The 13,965-nt window shown below is 41.7% G+C and overlaps 1 protein-coding gene across 1 annotated transcript in view; it reads right to left on the bottom strand.

The window, feature by feature from the left end:
• LOC139308948 (glutathione S-transferase 3-like) overlaps window positions 1-13,965 on the bottom strand; it is a 37,347-nt gene that overhangs the window by 22,282 nt on the left and 1,100 nt on the right. The gene's annotated exons all lie outside the window — the stretch shown is intronic.

Below are 13,965 nucleotides of genomic sequence, written 5' to 3'. Positions count from 1 at the left end.
TCATGTGATCCAGTGATGGGATTCAAATAATTTAACAACTGGTTCTCTGCCCTAATGACTGGCTGGGTAGGCGTGGCTGGGTGGTCATGTGACTAGGTGGGTGTGACCAACTTGATGTCACTCATGTTGAGGGGTGCCTCTCCTCGCCCAGCCCCACCTCACCCCTCCCCTCCCCACCCAGCCACTGCTTGTCACGCCTGGCCTCTCCTCGACTTATGACCACAATTTAGTACAAATTTTATGTTGCTAAGTGAGAAATTTATTAAGTGAATTTTGCCCCATTTCACGACTTTTCTTGCCACATTTGTTAAGTGAATCACTGCAGTTGTTAAGTTAGTAACATGGATGTTAAGTGAATCTGGCCTTCCCATTGATTTTGCTTGTCAGAAGGTTGCAGAAGGGGATCACATGACCCTGGGAGACTACAACTGTCATAAATGTGAGACAGTTGTCAACCATCTGAATATTGATCATGTGACCGAAGGATGCTGTAATGGTTGCAAGTGTCAAAAATGGTCATAAGTCACTTTTTTCAGTGCCATTGTAACTTTGAAAGGTCACTAAGTGAACCGTTGTAAGTCAAGGATTACCTGTACAAAAATACAAAAAGCTTCTTTGCTTGCAAAAAGCTGCCCTAAATACCAATCATTAGATTAGAAATGGGGGAATATACACTGAAGATCAATGACAATCATTGCCATCATGGAAACCTAAGCCGTTTTGTCTGAATACCTTCTTTTTCATAAAAATACTTGCAACCTGGAGTTACAAATCAGGCAGGGTGCCAGAGCACCTTGAGGAATTAAAATAGTTAAAATGCAACGATAACTATCAGCAGCCAACTCTTGCACATAAAGTGAAACCCTTTAGCAAAGAGGTCATTTAAGCTCTCCAGAAAGTGGGTGAGCACACTTGGGCTACAAAATGCCAAGCTAAAGAGAAAATTAACAAAGTATATAGTGAACTCAGGTTCAAGTCTCTGCCCTCCTAAGCTTGTCAGGACCACAATATAATTAGTACATGTCACAGATATCTAAATAAACTTCAAGCCGGGTGCCATGTAACTAAGCCTTATTATGAGAGAAAATTAAAAGAATTGGAGGGAGGATCCACACCCCTACCTCTTTTTTTTTTTAATCTTACTATCAGTGGGCGATCAAGTGCCTTGGCCACTCAGAAGCAATGCAAGAGACTCCTGTCCCAAAGGTGCTTTTTCAAGAGGCAACTGGACTTTCTGGAAACCAAAAAAGTCCAGTTGCCTCTTGAAAAAAGCACCTTTGGGACAACCATGATCTGGATGACTGAAGAATCCACATAGACAAGAAACTCCTGTGCTCAGTGAACTGACAAAGCACCCTTTCCCACTCAGAAGAAGCAATCCTTAGATCCATTTGCACCACTTAAAGATACCAGCTGGTCTCGCTCACCTCACAAGATATCCTAAGGAAATCATCCAGATTTAAGGAAAGATCACATGCCCCCAGAAAGGCAGTAAAAAAATCAGACAGAGTGCCAAGCTTGCATCATTCCTCTCAGCCATTTAACCCCTCCCACCCATCCTGCTGCGATCACCCCCTGCCACCCTTAATTGGGGACGGAGGAGGGAAGGTGGGATGGGACGGGATTCTGCTGTGTTGGAATAACACCCCAAAAGGACTGTGCCAGGAACCACTAAAGCTGTGTAAAAAGCTTAAAACAACCCTTCTCCTTTAAGAGAGTCAAGCTCGGAATAAAAGTACCAGCAAAGGAGAGAAAAAAAAAAACTCCAGAGAAGCTGCTCAGGCTATAGAAAGTCTGGGCATACTGCCAAGAACCATTAAAACTGTTACAATGTAACAAGGCTTAACCGCAGAGGCAGTTTCAGAAAACACTTAAGCAGGGCAATAAAGATAAGCAGGATTAGGCTAGAAAGAACACACAGAGGCACACAAGAATGCCTCTTTCCTGGCTTCCTGACAGGATTAACCCCATAAGGTGGGAAAAACAAAAGGTTGATGGAAGGAGATTTCTTCCAACAGCCAGTTCGCCAAACTACACAGAAAGTTAGCTACTGGTTCAGCTGAACCTGTGGGAACCGGCTGAATCCCACCACTGATATGATCCCCTTTTGCGACCTTCCAACTAGCAATGTCAACAGAAAAGCCAGATTCTCTTAATAACCCTGTTACTAATTTAACATCTGCAGTGATTCACTTAACATCTGTGGCAAGAAAGGTCATAAAATGGGACAAAATTCACTTAAGAAATGCCTCACTTAACAACAGAGGTTTTGGGCTCAATTGTGGTCATAAGTTGAGGACTACCTGTAAAATTGGGAATTTGCATTCACAAACTGTTACCTTCTGTAGCAGCAATCATCTTTTCTCATTTGCATAAAACAATGATACTGACCCAGAAAAACGTTTAGGAGTTTTGTTTTATGGAAAGAGCAAAATCCAAACTTATGCAATGGCTGCATTGCCTAAATCCAACTTAAAGCTGCCTGTTTGGATTCTCTAGTTCTCAGCTACAAAAATCCAGAGGACAATATGGCAGCTAAGCTCTACAGAAATCTGAATTTGTCCCGCTACCATCTACATTTTTGCAGCATGCCCCCATGAACATCATGCTACTATGTAGACTGCCATATGAGGAAGGCTTATTTTTCATTTTAAATAGTAGTCATATCTCTATAAAAAGAAATTAATTTGAATTATTACAAACATTGAATTACAACAAAATAAATAAAGACAGTTTAATTATATTGCACAAAACTAGCAGGATCTCTGTTTTTAGAAGAAGTGGAACATTAAGGGCACCACAGCTTTCTACCCTGGTCAAAGTCTTCAGAGCTATTTATTTTCTGGAGCTGACCTTGAACTAATTTAACAGTGACTGAGCTGAGACAATTTATGTGCTGTGGGTTTTTTTAAATGTTCTTTGTGCTTTCAGAAATCAGCTAATTACTCTTTTGATGTTACATATTATGATCTGGTGGGATCCCTAAATAATTAACACTATCTATGGGCAAAGATTTAATTGTAAAAATCATCACAAGGAGAAATAATAGCTTCCATATATATAAGGAAAGAAATCAAGTTCTGAAGTTTTAGGAATGACATTTAAACTAAGGTATCAAAGTTTAGTAGGTTATGATCCAGAAAAAAAACTACACAAAATAGATCCCAATGAGCACTAATAATATAGAAATAGATTTATCTGTTCATTGGATTTTCCCTATGTGTAGTGCCTTCTTGATCATATTTTGCATGAAATCACCTTTTGGAGAAAAACAAAGAAACCTCAGCTACATCAAATTGCAACTTTTTTCTAAACTTCATTGCTCGCGGTCTCCTCTTAACAAGCAAATATGATCTTACTCTGTTACCAATTTACTGTCACGTTCCAGTGTCCCGCATAAGAAAAGCCAGCAAGTTGATGTTAGATTGTTTATCTGGAAACGCAGAGCTGGCATGAAGCGACCATCCAAAAGGAATCAAAGTTTGTGCTACCGTGGCTAGCTCACCTGTCCCTTATATTGTCCCCCACCTCCCCTGTGTGTATACCCCACCCCTTCCACCGACCGCTTAGATGGCCTCCGCAGTCCAGCCATGCCCCTAGCCGCCCATCCGGCTCATCCTACCCAGATTCCTGCTGCCGCCCATGTTCCAATGATCAGCTGTTTTCCCAATCCGAGGAACAGCTGTTTCTCACTGAGCCGGGTACAGACAGGGTTCCGCTAGTCAAGCGGCAGCTCCGTGGATGCAGGAGCAGGCAGCCAAAGTCTGGGGGCTCCTAGCCAGGAGGCAGCCCGCGGACGACGGAGCGTAGCAATGCGGATCCCTTGGGTGGTGGCTCCATGGCAGCCTGACTGTGCATAAGCCTCCACTCCTCCCCTGCCCGAATGGCGCCTGACATGCAGCCCTTTACCAGGGGGTCAACATCTGGAAGACAAAGGACACTGTTAGCCACCTCTTGTGCATCCGATCCCCCCCCCTTGGTTTGTTCGGGTTCTGTCGGTGGAACTGCTTCATCAACCAAGGAGCCCTCATATCTTCTTCCTTTACCCATGCCGCCTCAGATAGGGGATACCCCTTCCATTGTACGAGACACTAGATCCAGCCCCTATGCCGATAGTTTCCAGATCTAGTCCAGTATTCATTGCACCTTGTAGTGCTGTTCCCCACGCACTTGGAGGGGAGGAGGTGCCTGCCTTGGGGCCCCCCATATGGTTGCTGCTCTCACTGGACATAAGAGACTACAGTGGGACACTGGGTGGGTCTTGCCAAGATGTGGGGGCAGTTTGAGCTCCACTGTAACGGGGTTGATGACCCATATTAGGAAGGGCCTGTTCTGCCCCAGCTACGGACCCCAAAGAACTTAGCACACACAAAGTCTGTACAAACCTTAGTTTACTAAATTAAATCAGTCTTTTTCAAATGAAGGCTGTTAATTAACTTTTATAACAGCCTACAAGAATCCAAAGAATAAATAATTGTAATCTTACTATGGTTGGCAGAAAGCCCAGAAGCAATTTGCAGGAAACTGATAAGAGAACTAAGATCAAGACGCGAAGGAGAGTGAACGAAGTTGTTCCCTGAAAATTACCTCAGTTGTCATTCCTCCTTAAATAAGTTAAGGGAGTGGCCAATTAGCCCCAAGCCTTACTCTCATGACCTCCTCCTGAGGAACCACTCCTGCCTTTTGGCAGCTCTGCGCGCCCGTGCATCGAGAAGAGGCTCCTCCTCTTCTTCCTCTTCACTTATAGGAGCTTCTGGAGGTTCTGAAGGCCCTGGCTGAATCCCCACCTCTGGCACATCTTCTCCAGCCTCCTCATTGTCTGACTCGAGTGCCAGCTGCATAGGCTGCTGGCGCAGCATACCAGCCTCCTCGCTGTCAGAACCAGCTACTAGCTGCACAGGCTGCTGATGGGCCACAACAGGGCCCTAGGAACTGTGGGGCTAATTTCTTACTGGGTACTTTGAGCCTAAGGTATTTCATGGAGAGGTACAGTTGCTCCCCTACTTTAAATGGGGCCTGGGGCCTACATTTCTTATCTGCTTGAAGTTTATAGGCTTCTGCCGATTTTTGCAAGGCCTTCTTGGTATGTTCCCACACCCGCCGCATGCTTGCCATCCAACTTACTGTCATGTTTCGGTGTCTCGCGTAAGAAAAGCCAGCAACACAAGTTGATGTTAGATTGTTTATCTGGAAATGTGGACCGGGCACGAAGCGATCATCTAAAAGGAATCAAAGTTTGTGCTACCGTGATTAGATCACCCACCCCTTATATTGTGCCCCACATCCCCTGTGTGTATACCTCATCCCTCCCACTGACCGATTAGACCAGTGGTAGCGAACCTTTTATTCACAGAGTGCTTTGTGTGCGCGGTGCCATCTGTGCTAATATGTGGTTTCTCCCCCATGTGCTGCACGGGCCACCATCTGCGCATGCGCAGCTTTCACGCATGCCCCCATTGTGCGCTGCGTGCGCAAGCACACAGCTTTTATGCATGCCCATGTGCTGCACATGCAATCACACCATCTCTGCTTGCGTGCAGGTTTTTGCGCAGCTCCGAGTGCTGCGCATGCAATCGCACCATCTGTGCATGCACGTGGTTTTTGTGCACACAATGCAGGCACATGAACGACATCTGCCCATGCTCACGTTGTGCACAGTATTCTCACACATGCGCAAATGCGCGTGCATGAGCAGGAGAGCACCAAAGAACAGCTGGGTCCCCTGAATTGCACGCATGTGCACCAGAGCCCTGAACACCATAGCTGGAGTGCACACTCTTGTGCAGCTGCAGGTAAATTGGGTGACAGCTCGCGTGCCTGGAAAAATGGCTCTGTGTGCCACTACTGGCACACGTGCCATAGGTTTGCCATCACGGCTCTAAGATGTGTAATAGAAAAAAAGCTACAAAGGAAGAAGAAAGGTCTTCGATCAGTGTTTTTCAGACTTGGCAATTGTAAGATATATGGACTTCTACTCCTAAAATTCCCTCCCAGCATGTTGGGTGGGGAATTCTAGGTAGGAGTTGAAGTCCACAAATGTTACAATTGCCAAGTTTTAAAAACACTGATCCTATTATTTTTCAGATAATGTAAGTTGGACTAGGTGTTACCACTTAACTAAACCATAGTTTTGTATCTCCATATTAATTCCAGGACTTAACCATTGCATGGAATTGTCATTATATAAATTGTTTATCAAAAGGGAGGATCAAAGGAAGTTAGTCTTTTCACAAATTGAGAGGGAGGACTCATTAAGTGTTTCTAAAACTTTGCAATACCTGCACAATCACATAACACATTCACCAAAAAGCTACAAAGACCCCTCTATAAAATCAAATAACTATTAGAAGTTAATACGTTTGTTCACAGATTGGGCTACAATAAAAGGATGACTTCTGGGAGGGTCAGAAATTTTTTTATTGCAAGTACAGCACTAATCAGCAAGCAGGCAGATGGGTTGACTGGCCATCCCCCACCATTCTCTTCTAAATTTCTAATTCAAAAAGTTAAGCTAATTATTAACAATGCAGACATAAGGCATTGTGTTTTCCCATATTCTCTTCATGTTTATGCTTTCTGAGCATGTGTGCAGTTCCCTTCCCTTCTTATCTCTGGATGACTCTGGTTAGCCTCAAAGGCTTCAGAGGCAGCCTATCTTAAACCACAATCTTTAATCTTTCCTAAACACACACATTGTGATGTGCTCACTTATCCATGACAGAACTAGCCCTCCACTTCCAAATGCATTACTATTGATCAAGATAGTACAAACCTCCTAGCTTGTCACCAAGACTTATGCTACTTTAGTTATTATTGTAAACAAATAACATATTTCAACATTACTTTTTTCCAATAATTTTTATTAAAAGTTACGTAAGTAAAACTTACACAACTACAAAAAATAGAAAAATACATTTTAAAAAGTTAAAATTAAAAAAGGAGCAGAAAAAGAAAAGATAGAAAAACAAACCCCCTCTTTTAGCCCCACTAAGTATAACCTACATACAGTCCAGCAAGTGTTATGTGAAATATAAACATCACAAATTATATCTATTATACCAAATCCTTCTTTTCCCTTTCAACAAATCTCTCCATTTTCTCACTTTAAGCAATCAAAATACAGTCCCACTCAAAAAACAATTAAACGTTACTAGTAATAATCAACATCCTCCAGTCCTAATCGAGAAACCGTTAGCCATCCCTCAAATAATAACCCATTATTTTAATCTTGATGGAATAAATCAACACTGTCTTCTTTCTTCTTCCTGTACTTCTTGAAAATCCTCAAAGTTCCGGCATTTACCTACTCATAGACTTTTCTCTCAAAATTATTTCTTCATCTTTGTCAAACCCCATTTATACTTCCAACATAGCAACTTCAGTAAATCCCTCTCCTAAATCTAGCATAAATAATCCAAATTTCTCATATGATTTGATACATTTTTTCATTTTCATTTTTCATTTGTAAATCCGTTATTTCCGTCTTCTTGTAAAATGTACCCTATTTTCCGGCGTATAAGACGCCTTTTTAACACATGAAAATCTTCTCAAAAGTCGGGAGTCATCTTATACGCCGGGTGTTGTTCTCCTGTAACCAGGCAGACCAGCCCGAAAGGCTCTGACGAGCCTTAAATGGCTCTGGCGATCCAAGCTCTGACGATCTGCTAATCAGGCAACTCAGCTGGGATCGCCAGAGCCATGGGGAAGGGAAAAACTTTTCTCCTTTCACATGGCTCTGGCGATCCAAGCTCTGATGATCTGCTAATCAGGCACTCAGCTGGGATCGCCAGAGCCATGGAGAAGGAAAAAACTTTTCTCCTTTCACATGGCTCTGGCGATCCAAGCTCTGACGATCTGCTAATCAGGCAACTCAGCTGGGATCGCCAGAGCCATGGAGAAGAAAAAAAGTTTTCCCCCTCCAGCTTGCTTACCTTAGCTGCTTGCCTTGCTTCGCTTGCCTTGCTTCGCTTGCCTGAATCCATTCCATCAGCAAGCAACTCCCTGCCTGCAATCAAGCAGGCAGGGAGTTATGGACTTCAACTCCCAGAATTCCTCAGCCAGCAAAACAAAGCTGGCTGAGGAATTCTGGGAGTTGAAGTCTACAAGTCTTAAAGTTGCCAAGGTTGGAGACCCCTGTTCTATTGGGTAAGTTTTTTTCCCCTTTGGGATCTTTAAAAAAATAGTTAATTGGGTTTTTTTTTAGTTGTTCTTTTTTAGACCTAGCCATTTAAAGTTTAGGAAGTTTTAAATTTAGCTTTCATATAAAAATAAAATAATATTTGTGCAGCTTTCTGAGATTTAGTGTGTTTTTGTAGTGTTTCAATCTAACTGCACAAACACACAAAATCTCACAAAGCTGTATGTGGAATTTTGTGTGTGTAAAGTGTGAAAGTTGGGTTTTGGGGCTTTTTGTGGCTGTGTGAGGTTCCTGCTTGTTGCAGGGGCCATTTTGGGTCTAGCACAGCTGCTTTTACATTGTGGGTGAGCCAGTTGTGTTGTGTGTGTATAAAGTGTGAAAGTTGTTTTTTTGGGCTTTTTGTGGCTGTGTGAGGTTCCTACTTGTTTCAGGGGCCATTTTGGGTCTAGCACAGCTGCTTTTACATTGTGGGTGAGCCAGTTGTGTTGTGTTGTGTTGTGTGTGTGTAAAGTGTAAAAGTTGTTTTTTTGGGCTTTTTGTGGCTGTGTGAGGTTCCTGCTTGTTTCAGGGGCCATTTTGGGTCTAGCACAGCTGCTTTTACATTGTTGGTGAGCCAGTTGATGTTTTTTAATTTTTATTTGGTGTGCGTTGGAAGAGGGGTAGTCTTATACGGCGAGTATAGCCCAAACCCTATATTTTAACAGGAAAAGTTGGGGGTCGTCTTATACGCCCAGTCGTCTTATACGCTGGAAAATACGGTAATTTTTAATTCCATCTGTTATTCAGATTTAGGTTTATTCAATGGGGCTTGATTCTCTGCAATTACACCAGCAAATGTTAGTAAAGAGTTAAATAGTTCAAAAACCTCCTGTGGTCATAGATTAAACATTTCTTTTAAGAGGCCATTTGGTGCCCTCTTGTGTCTAATTTTCAAAATTTTCTTATCCACTTCAGATGCAATCAATGCATCAATAAAATCCAATGCATTATCAAAACATTGCAACATTAAGGCAACAACAATGATCTGATATTGAGCAACACATAAAAATGAATGTATTTAAAAACGAACAGAATCAGATATATAGCTATATAGTCATGTAGATATATGACTCTTCAGAAAGGAACTCTGTCTCTCAATCTCAGAGGTCATAATCAAGACCTTTCAAGATTGAATTCAAGGGCTGTCCTAGAGGCTGGCCATTCAGCAAATGAACCAGTCCCAAACCGGAAAACTTTAAAACTAATTTCTATGACTTTGTATGACTACATTAAGACAGCGGTAAACAGAACACCCCATTTTAAAGAGGTTCTTGAGATAAATATATTTCTTATGGACTAATTAAAAGTAATTTATTTATTTTCCCAGAAAGGACCCTCTACATGTATAAATCAAATATTGAAGGAGTTTCGTATATGTCAGTTTAATAAATCTTGATGCCAGTTGTAGGATTATTGAGGATGTCTTAAGACCAACTGCAAGGATCTGGCAAGTAGCAGTACAAACAGATGCAGGCAGTCCTGCAAATAAATTAGTGCCAAATCATTTTGGCTTTTCAAAATAATTACCACAATTTGAACTGGGACCAAGAAAAAAATGCAACTGTTTCAGCATCCCCCCCCCCAGCTTTACTCTTTGCTAAGTCATGTTTCCAAATCATTTCACCTAACAGACACTGGATTACTCTGTGCAGTATTAATTACTGTATTAATTATTAATTAAAATAGCTTCAAACACATCACCCTTTGCTTATCTTCAACACTGTTCTTGAAGGTTAATTTACCTTCACTGTATACAATGTATGCGATTATTATGACCTAAATCCGTGATGGTGAACCTATGGTACATGTGCCAGAGGTGGCATGCAAGCGCTCTCTATGGGCAAGCACACCATCAGCAGCTGCTCTTCTGATTTCCAGCGTGTGCATGCACGCATGCCAGCTGGTCTCTGCATGCACTGGAGCGCCAAAAACCAAAGACCAGCTAGCTGGTGCACATGTGAGTGCCGGCCACTTGGTCTTTGGATTTCCGGCGCGCATGGTATTTGCACACACTAGAGCGCCGGAAGCCCAAAGACCAGGTGGCCGGCGTGCATGCACACGCTGGAAATCCTAACACCACATGGCTGGCACGCGCTCTGGTTTGGGCACAGTGCCAAAAAGTTTCACCATCACTGACCTAGATGCTTGAGCAGCTTCAAAAGCTGCTTCAAAAGTACCAATAATTTTAGCTTGTTTAGAGGATGTTGGACTTGAACAAAAACCAACAATTCAATTTTGTAAGGAATTAAAGAATGAAAATAAAAATTGGTAAATAAAATTTATTTGTAGAAGGAAGTATTGAATATCCAATTATGAAAAATCAGTTAAATCCAGGCATTCTATATGGTTCAGATTATAAACTCAACAATGAATTAATTCCATATAGATGTTTATACCATTTCCCCGAAAATAAGACCCTGTCTTATATTTTTTTTGAACCCTGAAATAAGCACTTGGCCTTACTGCCATGCGCTCAAAAGCCCGATTGGGCTTATTATCAGGGGGGGTCTTATTTTGGGGAAAACAGAGTATGTACTATAGGATTTTTCCTTTTTTTATTAATTGGGGGCGTGGGGGGTAAATTTAGTTCATATAAGTACTATATTTACTATTTATTTCTTCACCCTATTATCACTATTTAAACTTTATCTGTTCTACTTCACTAGTTCACTAATTTGAAGTGGCTCTCTAAGCTCTCAGCTAAGAGAGAGCTCTCAGCTCTCAGCATCTCCTGTCACCTTGACCAATCAAAGCCAATAGCAGCAGGGATGTCACTATGCCCGAATCTGTTAGATGATTAAAAAAGCAACTCACTCATGAGCCTCAAAACCACAGGTCCTTGAGCCTGAAGCAAAACCCCTTGGAACACAAGTGTTTTAAGCATGGAAAATTGTTGTGCTTACAACATTTTGCATACTTTTAACTTGGATTACAGTTTCTCAATGAGCAAAGAGGAGGCTGCCTTAGTATTAAAGTTATAAAATCACTGCTTAGAATAGATGCAGACCTGTGAATTCTAAGTAGCAGGACTAGATGTAAAACTTGAATATCTGTGTACTCAGTTTGCAACAATGCAAATGTATTTCAAATATTGTCTTAGTTATTGATCTGGATTTTGTTCGGGTGGGATCGTATTACTAGGAAAAGAAAAAAGCTCTAGAAAGGTATTAGGACATTGAGAGTCATGTGGCAAAGAATCTGGCAACAGTCAATCCCAAAGCTAAACAAGAGTTAAAAGCTTTCTGAAATGTGAGCCACCAAGAATAGTTTTGATTATAGCAACATAGAAATATGATAAATAAATAAATAAATAAATAAATAAATAAATAAATAAATAAATAAATAAATAAATAAATAAATAAGGAATTTCTCAGATGGCACTGAAGAACTTTCAGGGTACTAATTGTGTTTATGACAAGGCTAAATTAAAGCCTTTGGGATGTCTACCGTATTTTCCGGCGTATAAGACGACTTTTTAACACATGAAAATCTTCTCAAAAGTCGGGGGTCGTCTTATACACCAGGTGTCGTTCTCCTGTAACCAGGCAGACAAGCCCGAAAGGCTCTGATGAGCCTTAAATGGCTCTGACGATCCAAGCCCTGACGATCTGCTAATCAGGCAACTCAGCTGGGATCGCCAGAGCCATGGAGAAGGGAAAAAGACAAAGCAGCTTCCTGCCTCCCCCCCCCCTTTTGTCAATGGGCCAAGCTCACTCATTCCCCCCCACCTTTGTCAATGGACCATCATCTGCAACACAATAGGACCCATCTAGCAACAGAAACTCAGTAACAACAAGAAACTCACTACATGGCACCTGGGAAGATTACATCAGCCAGCAAGGCTAGCTAAGACCCCCACACCCTGGGAGTCTGACAAACAATCAGGATACTCTTCCTGTACCCCAGGAAGTTCAAAGCTCAGAGAGGGCATAAAACCAAGGCACGGTCAGCATCTCGCCTTTTTTTCTGCTCAGAAACTCAAACCATGTGATCCTGTCCATCATTAAACCATTTTTCCAAGCAGCCTCCATGTTTCCAGTGTCATTTTCCCCACTTGGAACTGAACCCAGATGGACTTTTACTTCCAACAGAGCAAGCTGAAAAAAGAGACTAAGATTAAATATAAATAAGACCAAATTAATTGCAACAAGTACAGCAATCAGTCTTAGAATTGAGAATAAAGATATTCAAACAGTAGATAGCTTTTGCCTTTTATCTATCAACTATTGAGAGTAAAGAAGCAGGCCATAGACTAGAAATTGGTACAATAGTGATGAAGGCCTGAGGTCTTTGGATGTCATATGCAGGCTACAAAAATCAGAATCATGAAATTAATGGGTTGGGGTTTTTTTTGTGATGGTCAATGGAAGTAAAAACTGAACTTTGAAGAAATAGGATAGGAAAAGTATTCAAGGTATTAAACTTCAATTAAACGTTGTAGAAGGCTCCTGAAAATATCATGGCTGGCCAAGAAAATAAAAAATTAATCACTGAACTAATAAACCCACAGTTATCACTTGACGCATGACCAAATGGTCAGGCTCAAATTATAATCTTTTTTTTTTTTTAATTTGATTTATATGCCGCCCTTCTCCGGAGACTCAGGGTGGCTTACAGTGCGTTAAGCAATAGCCTTCATACTTTTGTATATTTATACAAAGTCAGCTTATTGCCCCCACAAACTGGGTCCTCAATTTACCTACCTTAGAAAGGATGGAAGGCTGAGTCAACCTTGAGCCTGGCAATATTCGATCTTACTTTAATTGCAGACAGCTGGTGTTAAATTACAGTGCTTCTGTCTGTTGAGCTAAACCAGGCTCCTGGTTGTCTCCTTTTGGACACAACATGTGAAGACCTCATTCTTTAGGTCTTTCCCAAAGCTGAGAAAGGTAAGAAAGAAAGAAAAAGAAGATAAGCAACAGCAAAGTAGATAGACAAGTGATGATGGGTGCACCATTGGATGATCAGAAGGACCAAGTTGCTGATAGATTGTCAAGGAGAAAATCTGTCTGTGTTGTCATTAAAGCCAACATCACCTTGATGGCATATTGCTGTTGCGGGCTTTGAGGGCTTTGAGCTAAAATTGTTTTAAGAGGCAATGGGATGTTGAACTAATCCCTAGGAGGGACAAGTTTAGAGTTACCATCTGCCATAGTACCACCTGCCAAGATATTTTTACACAAACACACCCCAACACGCACACCATGCCTGGTGGCTCAGTAGACTGATAGCACTGTGATTAACACCAGCTGTCTGCAATTAAAGTAAGATCGAATCTCACCAGGCTCAAGGTTGACTCAGCCTTCCATCCTTTCTAAGGTAGATAAATTGAGGACCCAGTTGTGGGGGCAATAAGCTGACTTTGTATAAATATACAAAAGTATGAAGGCTATTGCTTAACGCATTGTAAGCCACCCTGAGTCTCCGGAGAAGGGCGGCATATAAATCAATTTTTTTTAAAAAAAATTAGAAGGCACCCAACTCACTCACAGGCATTTTTGGGTGACATACAAATTAAACATGAAAACTGTATATGTCAAGTATTTGCAAGCCATTGGCACATGTGTCATATAGACACCAGTGGAGGCAGAGAGTGTCTCCACCCCTATGTGGAAAGGAAGGGCTTACCCTTAGTATAAAACCCCCTCCAACCTTTTCCACCTTGCTCTCTCTCTCTTTTTGCGTTTGTTCTTCATGAGACTTGATCTCTGATCAGGGTAGTCACACACACACACACTGTGTGCCCCCTATCCTATAATGAATACTGAGACAGCCTTTGTACATAGTTA

Source organism: Pituophis catenifer, unplaced genomic scaffold (assembly GCF_029215685.1).
Source record: "Pituophis catenifer annectens isolate HBS135680 unplaced genomic scaffold, rPitCat1.0.hap2 SCAF_1, whole genome shotgun sequence".
Lineage (NCBI taxonomy): Eukaryota > Metazoa > Chordata > Lepidosauria > Squamata > Colubridae > Pituophis > Pituophis catenifer.
Note: the sequence above shows the minus strand (reverse complement) of the source record. Positions and strands in the feature narration are given on the sequence as shown.